This window comes from Penaeus chinensis, chromosome 16, assembly GCF_019202785.1.
Source record: "Penaeus chinensis breed Huanghai No. 1 chromosome 16, ASM1920278v2, whole genome shotgun sequence".
NCBI classification, from domain to species: Eukaryota; Metazoa; Arthropoda; class Malacostraca; order Decapoda; family Penaeidae; genus Penaeus; species Penaeus chinensis.
In genome coordinates this window covers 36,474,481-36,481,980 of record NC_061834.1, presented here as the reverse complement: position 1 = coordinate 36,481,980, position 7,500 = coordinate 36,474,481, and the positions used below count along the sequence as shown (strand labels likewise).

Here is a 7,500-nt window from a genome sequence, read left to right as displayed (position 1 = left end):
CCTCCTTTCCTAGTTCTCTCCCTCCTTACTCCCTTCCCCCCCTCCCCATCTTCCTCTCCTCCTTCCTCCTCGCTCCCTCTTCCTCCTTCCTCTCCCTCCTTAAACCAATTCTCTCCCCTCCCCCTCCCCTCTTTACGAAAAAAAGACAAAAATGTTTACCTTTCTCTCGTCTATAACAAGCCAATTACCCCAACCTCTAAACTACCCTTTGTTTTCTCTAACGACTCTTCAAGAAGCGAGATCACTGTACTCTCTCGCGCTCATTCACGCTCAATATTCGCTTTCTCTCCCTACGTGCTTCCTATCTCCTTAAAAGAAAAAAAAGTGTTTTTGTATCATCCATTATCTCGAGTTTCCAAAAGTAATTGGCTATTATATCCAGTACTATTATTATTTGTTTTGAAATAAAATGAAGAGGAAGGGGATGGAAGAGGCTAATATTCTTTTTTTTTTACATGCTTCCTCCCCTCAAAAAAGGTCTTTTATTGTTCATTATCTCTGCTTTCCGAAGTAATCGGCTATTATCATCATCAGTACTATTATTACAATTTTAAAAGTGAAACGAAGAGGAAGAAAGAGACAGAGGATACCATTGTTTTTATTATTATTTTACTATTATTATTATTATTATTATTATTATTATTATTATTATTATTATTATTATTATTATTATTATTATTATTATCATCATTATTATCAATTTTTTTTTTTGTCTGATATTCCTCGTTCGTGTTTCTTAAAAGCGTGTTTATCAGTCTATACCAGAGACGCTTTTTTTTAAGCTAGGTGTTAATAAAGAAATACCAATTTGATTTCAACTTCGATGAGGATTTCAAACGATCCCCCACAGACAGATATAAATACGTAACGACAGCAATAATATTAACAATGATGATGACAATAAGGAGGTAATGATAATGATAATGAATATTAACCCCTGTAAAGTAAATATCTAGCACAATCTCTAATGAAACAAAGACGACTGCTATAAATAACTTATTAATTACAGCAACAGTAACTTATATACAAAGACAAATACTAATTCTACTAATAACTCTACTAGTAATTAATACATCCTTTTATGCAATGATAAAACCCGATGCCAAATGCCCTTTTTCGCCTCAATAATTGGGTTGTTTCATCTCTCTATATTATCATTAGAGTGATTTCTTTCATCAATCAATCCCGGGAAGGTATAATTAAAAATTCTAATTGGATAATAAATCTGGCAATATCGTCATTACTGCTTCATAATTAACGTTGGTTTTGAAATACATGTTGCATGATTATTGTTGATGTTGAAACGTGTTCTTTTCACCGTCTCTCTGTCTTTGCAACGATCGCAATTGTTATTTGCACTTTCTCCTTTTACTGATTTGCATATGGCCATTTGTCACGTTTTTTAAGAGAAAAAAATCTTTATTTCGCTTTGCATGTCGTCGGTAAGTATTGTGTTCCTGTTTTCCCATTATTTTTGTTTTGTCAAAGTTCAAATTTTAAATTTTTTTGTTGTTATTGTTATTGTTGTTGTTTTTTGCTTCGTCTCTGCCGTTTCCCTGTTCATCGTGCCTATTTATATTCTCGTTTTTTTTTTTTTTTTTTGTGGTTATCTATCACTTTCTTTTTCCATTTCTGTCTCTGTATCTCTCTACTTCTCTTTCTTTTATTTTTCGTACGTTCTCTCTCTATTTCCCTTTTTCTTTCGTGTTCTCTCTCTTTCCCTCTCTATCCCCCACTCCCTCATTCACTCTCGTTCTCTTTCTCTCTTCTCTCCCTCTCTCTCTCTCTCTCTCTCTCTCTTCGACCCGTCTCCCTCCCTCCTACCCCCTGCCTTCATAGCTCCTCTCCCTTCCCACCCCCTCTCACTTCCTCTCCCTCCCATCCTCCCCCCTCTCCCTCCCTCCTTCCTGTCACTCCACTAAAAATCACCGAAAGATTTAGCATAAAGAGAGAGAGAGAGAGAGAGAGAGAGAGAGAGAGAGAGAGAGAGAGAGAGAGAGAGAGAGAGAGAGAAGGGGGGGCGGAAGGGAGGAAGAGAGATAAGAGAAAAGAAAGAGACAAAAAGAGAGACACGAAGAGAGAGAGAGAGAGAGAGAGAGAGACATGAGAAAAGAGAGAGAGACGAAGAGAGAGAGAGAGAGGGAGAGGGAGAGGGAGAGGGAGAGGGAGAGAGAGAGAGAGAGAGAGAGAGAGAGAGAGAGAGAGAGAGAGAGAGAGAGAGAGAGAGAGAGAGAGGGAGGGAGAGAGAGAGAGAGAGAGGGAGGGAGAGAGAGAGAGAGAGTGAGAGTGAGAGAGAGAGAGCGAGAACGGGAGAGAGCGGGAGAGAGAGAGAACGAGAGAGAAAATGAGAGAGAGAGAGAGAGAGAGAGAGAGAGAGAGAGAGAGAGAGAGAGAGAGAGAGAGAGAGAGAGAGAGAGAGAGAGAGGGGGGGGGGAGAGAGGGGAGAGAGAGAAAGAAAGAGAGAGAGAGAGAGAGAGAGAGAGAGAGAGAGAGAGTGAGAGCGAGAGAGAGTGAGAGCGAGAACGAGAGAGAGAGAGATAGAGAGATAGATAGATAGATAGATAGAGAGAGAGAGAGAGAGAGAGTGTAAGTGTGAGAGCGAGAGCGAGAACGAGAGCGAGAACGAGAGAGATAGATAGATAGAGAGAGAGAGAGAGAGAGAGAGAGAGAGAGAGAGAGAGAGAGAGAGAGAGAGAGAGCGAGAGCGAGAACGAGAGAGAAAGAGAGAGAGAGATATATAATCACAAATACAATGCGAGAGCGAGAACGAGAGAGAAAGAGAGAGAGAGAGAGAGATACAATCACAAATACACAGCGAGAGCGAGAACGAGAGAGAAAGAGAGAGAGAGAGTGAGAGAGAGAGTGAGTGTGAGAGTGAGAGCGAGAACGAGAGAGAGAGAGAGAGAGAGAGAGAGAGAGAGAGAGAGAGAGAGAGAGAGAGAGAGAGAGAGAGAGAGTGAGTGAGTGTGAGAGTGAGAGTGAGAGTCAGAGCGAGAACGAGAGAGAGAGAGAGAGAGAGAGAGAGAGAGAGAGAGAGAGAGAGAGAGAGAGAGAGAGAGAGAGAGAGAGAGAGAGCGAGAGCGAGAGCGAGAACGAGAGAGAAAGAGAGAGAGAGAGAGATACAATCACAAATACAAAGCGAGAGCGAGAACGAGAGAGAAAGAGAGAGAGAGAGAGATATACAATCACAAATACAAAGCGAGAGCGAGAACGAGAGAGAAAGAGAGAGAGAGAGAGAGAGAGATACAATCACAAATACAAAGCGAGAGCGAGAACGAGAGAGAAAGAGAGAGAGAGAGAGAGAGAGAGAGAGATACAATCACAAATACAAAGCGAGAGCGAGAACGAGAGAGAAAGAGAAAGAGAGAGAGAGAGAGAGAGATATACAATCACAAATACAAAGCGAGAGCGAGAACGAGAGAGAAAGAGAGAGAGAGAGAGAGATACAATCACAAATACAAAGCGAGAGCGAGAACGAGAGAGAAAGAGAAAGAGAGAGAGAGAGAGAGAGAGAGAGAGAGATACAATCACAAATACAAAGCGAGAGCGAGAACGAGAGAGAAAGAGAGAGAGATAGAGAGAGAGATACAATCACAAATACACAGCGAGAGCGAGAACGAGAGAGAAAGAGAGAGAGAGAGAGATACAATCACAAATACAAAGCGAGAGCGAGAACGAGAGAGAAAGAGAAAGAGAGAGAGAGAGAGAGAGAGAGAGAGAGAGAGAGAGAGAGAGAGAGAGAGAGAGAGAGAGAGAGAGATACAATCACAAATACAAAGCGAGAGCGAGAACGAGAGAGAAAGAGAGAGAGAGAGAGAGAGAGATAGAATCACAAATACAAAGCGAGAGCGAGAACGAGAGAGAAAGAGAGAGAGAGAGAGAGACAATCACAAATACAAAGCGAGAGCGAGAATCCGAGCTTGAAATCTTCGAATTACTCTTTATCATTTTAAAACCACAAACGCGCTGCTTCCTACAAAACAAACAGCAGTAGTTCAGCCTCATTTCTACTCTGCATTTTGACCACCCGCGAAGCATGTTAACTTATTGAAAAATAGAAGTAGTTGAAGAAGAAAAAAGGAATGTATGTAAACACATATCTGATGCATTTTATATATATATATATATATATATATATATATATATATATATATATATATATATACTTGATATGATCCTTTGTGTGATGATGATGCTAGTGATAATAAATAATTGATTGATGATGATAATGATAATGGTAATGATGATGATGATAATAATAATAATAATGACAAATAATGATAATAACAATGAAGATAGTGATGATAATAATAACTATGATGATAATGATGATAATAATAAGAAAAGAATAATACCACAACAACAATAACAATAACAAAATGATAATAATTTGCACAATAACGCAGCTAAAATATTCAGCGTCGCCAACCAGAGCAGGAAAAGGTGAATTTTATGAGCCGCGAATTTCACAACGTGCGTGCTCTGTCGACAGTGTGTGTGTTTTTTAAGTGTTCATAAAACTTTTTTGCATTTCCTTCCGCGATCTATTTTTACGATCCCTTTGTCTCACTTTTACTAGTCTTGCGTCATTTTTATTTTTTTTTAAATCTCGCTAGCGTCATTAAACAAATATATCTTCTTTTATATTTGAAGAAAAATCACCTGCGTTATTTTTTGTTTTATTTTTGAAAATCTCTCTTGCGTACTTTTATTCAATCTCCTTAGCGTCATTTCTCTCTATTTTTTTTTTAAATCTCTCCTACGTCATTTCTTTTCTTTTTAAAAATCTCTCTGGCGTCTTATATTATTATTTAAAATCTCTTGCCTCATTTATTTTTTTAAAGCTCTCGTATCCTTTTTTTTTGGGGGGGGGGGGGGGGGTGTTTGTTATAATGGGTATTGGTATTGAAGCCGAGTTAGTATTGATAATTTTATTAACCAGTACGGTGTCAGAAATGAGTAGTTCTTAAAATTCATACATATTTTGGCAGTAATATCATGAGAGGGTAAAAAGAAGACGCTAGCACTATTAATATTCATTATTAACGGTGTTAGAGGTGAGTAGTTCTTAAAATTCATTAATATTTTGGTGATATGGAAAGGTCAGAGAATCGTGGTAGCAGTAATAATGGTATTTAAAAGACTTACATGCCGAGATCGCGTTAATAGTAGGTTTAATAGAGTGAAATATATAATTTGAATATGATGTAAAATTTAATATGATATAATATGTGATATACTATAAGAGATAGCATGAAACATCATGCAATATCGTAATATCATAAAATTTAATATAAATTATAAAATATAACATAATAATAATTACAAAATAAATAAAATAATATAATGCAAGTATCCCATACATCAGAAAAACACACAAAATTATATAGGAATAACAAGATTTTTTTTTCTTTCACAGATATCTAGAACCTAAAAAATCATATTCTTAGTCAAATGAGGAACCATAGGCGAGGCAGTAACAATATCGATTAATTATATATGGGAATTTTGGATATGTGATAATGAGATACTTTAGCTTAATTACGCCCTTTGCAGAAGATAGGAAGAAAAGTCAGGTAAAATATAACTCTTAAAGTAAAAGATTTTTTTTCAGAAAGTTAACGAAATAAGAAAAAACAAATTACCATAATTTTCTAACGATTACCATCTTAAACGAAAATAAAATGTGAATATATATGTAAAAAAAAACGTCTCTGTTAGAAATGTAAAAGAAATATCTTTAGAGTGGCATTTGTGTGTTGAAAATTAACTCAATAATTCTCAAAATAAAATGAAAAGACGAAATGTATCCTTACTATATGATATAAAGTAGAAAATACTATATAAGAAAGGGAATTATATGTTATCTATATATGAAAATAGAAAATTAATTGTCAAGAAAATTACAAATTACATTTAAAATTTCCCGCGACGTGAAAAAAACATGCGATTTCATAGACGTTCAGATTTTTAAAATCAGAAAAGGAAAACAAATCGATTCAAAAACCATACACCAATAGTTTAATAAAACTCAACATTACCCCCAAACTTAAAGAAAGAAACAAGAAAATAAAAAAAAGGGAAAAAAAGGAAAATAAAACGAGACAAATGAACCATAGGTGAGACTTCAGTTCACTTCCTGAAACTGTACTGTTCCTAATCGCATTACTCGGTAGGCTGACAGAAGTGGTGTTAATCTGTTAATCACTTTTGTGTACTCTGCACAAGGGTGTAGTACAGCAATACAGGCTGTACATTCATACACGCGTACGTAGATTTATATATACGTATTTGCATACAGACAGACAGACAGACAGACAGACAGACAGACAGACAGACAGACAGACAGACAGACAGACAGACAGACAGGCATGCATGCATGCATGCATACATACATACGTATATACATTCATTCACTTATTCACACACACACACACACACACACACACACACACACACACACACACACATACACACACACACACACAGACACAGAGTCATCAGACCAACAGGCAGTCCATATAAACATAAATTCCTGCACTGCGCGTTGCCATATAATTGCATTTATTTGACTAAGCCGGAAAGCATTAATCTCTCCTGGTAAACTTTATTAAGTAAATTCAAAGAGACTTTCGCTAGGAAATTGAAGACCATTGCACATATGAGTGAATATCAATAAATAGGCAATATATAAGTGTGAATATATTTAATTTTCCTGATATAATCAAATGTTTTGTGTTTGGTGATATACACATATATATAGGCCTACACCATACAAGAATCTCTATACTGTGATGCACTTTGTTACATTTAATACCATTTTTGGGCCACCTGTAGACTACCATATACATATACATATACGTAATATTTTAGATCAACTACAGACAACCGCCCCAGCCCGCTTTGCAAGCACCAGAATGCAAGAGAAACAGCAAGCCCAGAAACCCGGCCGCGCTTCAGCCTTACCTCGGTTCAAGCTCAGACCGTCAGCGCCGACGAACACACGTCATAACCCCCCCGCGGCTCCAGACCCCCTTTAATAAAAATTCCTCCTCTTTAATCACAAACCGATTAATATAATTTTTTCCCCCCTCTCTCTCTGTGGTCTCTTTGTGTTTATTCTATCTTTTCTATTCTCTGAATTATTTCTCTTTCTCTCTCTCTCTCTCTTTCAGTGGCGACGAGAGATCCAACTTCTTTACGAGCCCGGGAGCGTGGCACCACTGAGAACCGAGGGCCAGGAAGCCAGTGCCAGCGCGAGAGGCTTCGAGTAATGCCATTAGGAATCGCCGACGTTGGCCCTGACCTTAAAAGGAAAGCGACGGTCAGGCCTGGCGCGTTTAGGCTCTTCGATTCCTTATAGTGAGGGGATCTGAAGGGGATTTAGAACTTGATTTAGGCTTGGGCTCTTCGATTCCTTATAGTGAGGCGATATGAATGGGATTTAGAATTTGATATAGGCTCGTGGGTTCCCTATTGTCAGGCCCGGCGGGTTTGGGC

At 37.8% G+C, this 7,500-nt stretch overlaps 1 protein-coding gene across 6 annotated transcripts in view; it reads right to left on the bottom strand.

The window, feature by feature from the left end:
* Positions 1-7,500, bottom strand: part of LOC125033666 (myosin-IIIb-like) — a 68,253-nt gene that overhangs the window by 46,620 nt on the left and 14,133 nt on the right. The window contains exon 1 of one of the 6 annotated variants that reach the window (XM_047625362.1): positions 6,967-7,194. The exons of the other annotated variants lie outside the window; for them this stretch is intronic. The gene's annotated coding sequence lies outside the window, so the exon portion shown is untranslated. Of the gene's footprint in view, positions 1-6,966; positions 7,195-7,500 lie in introns of those variants that run through there. 6 annotated transcript variants of the gene reach the window in all.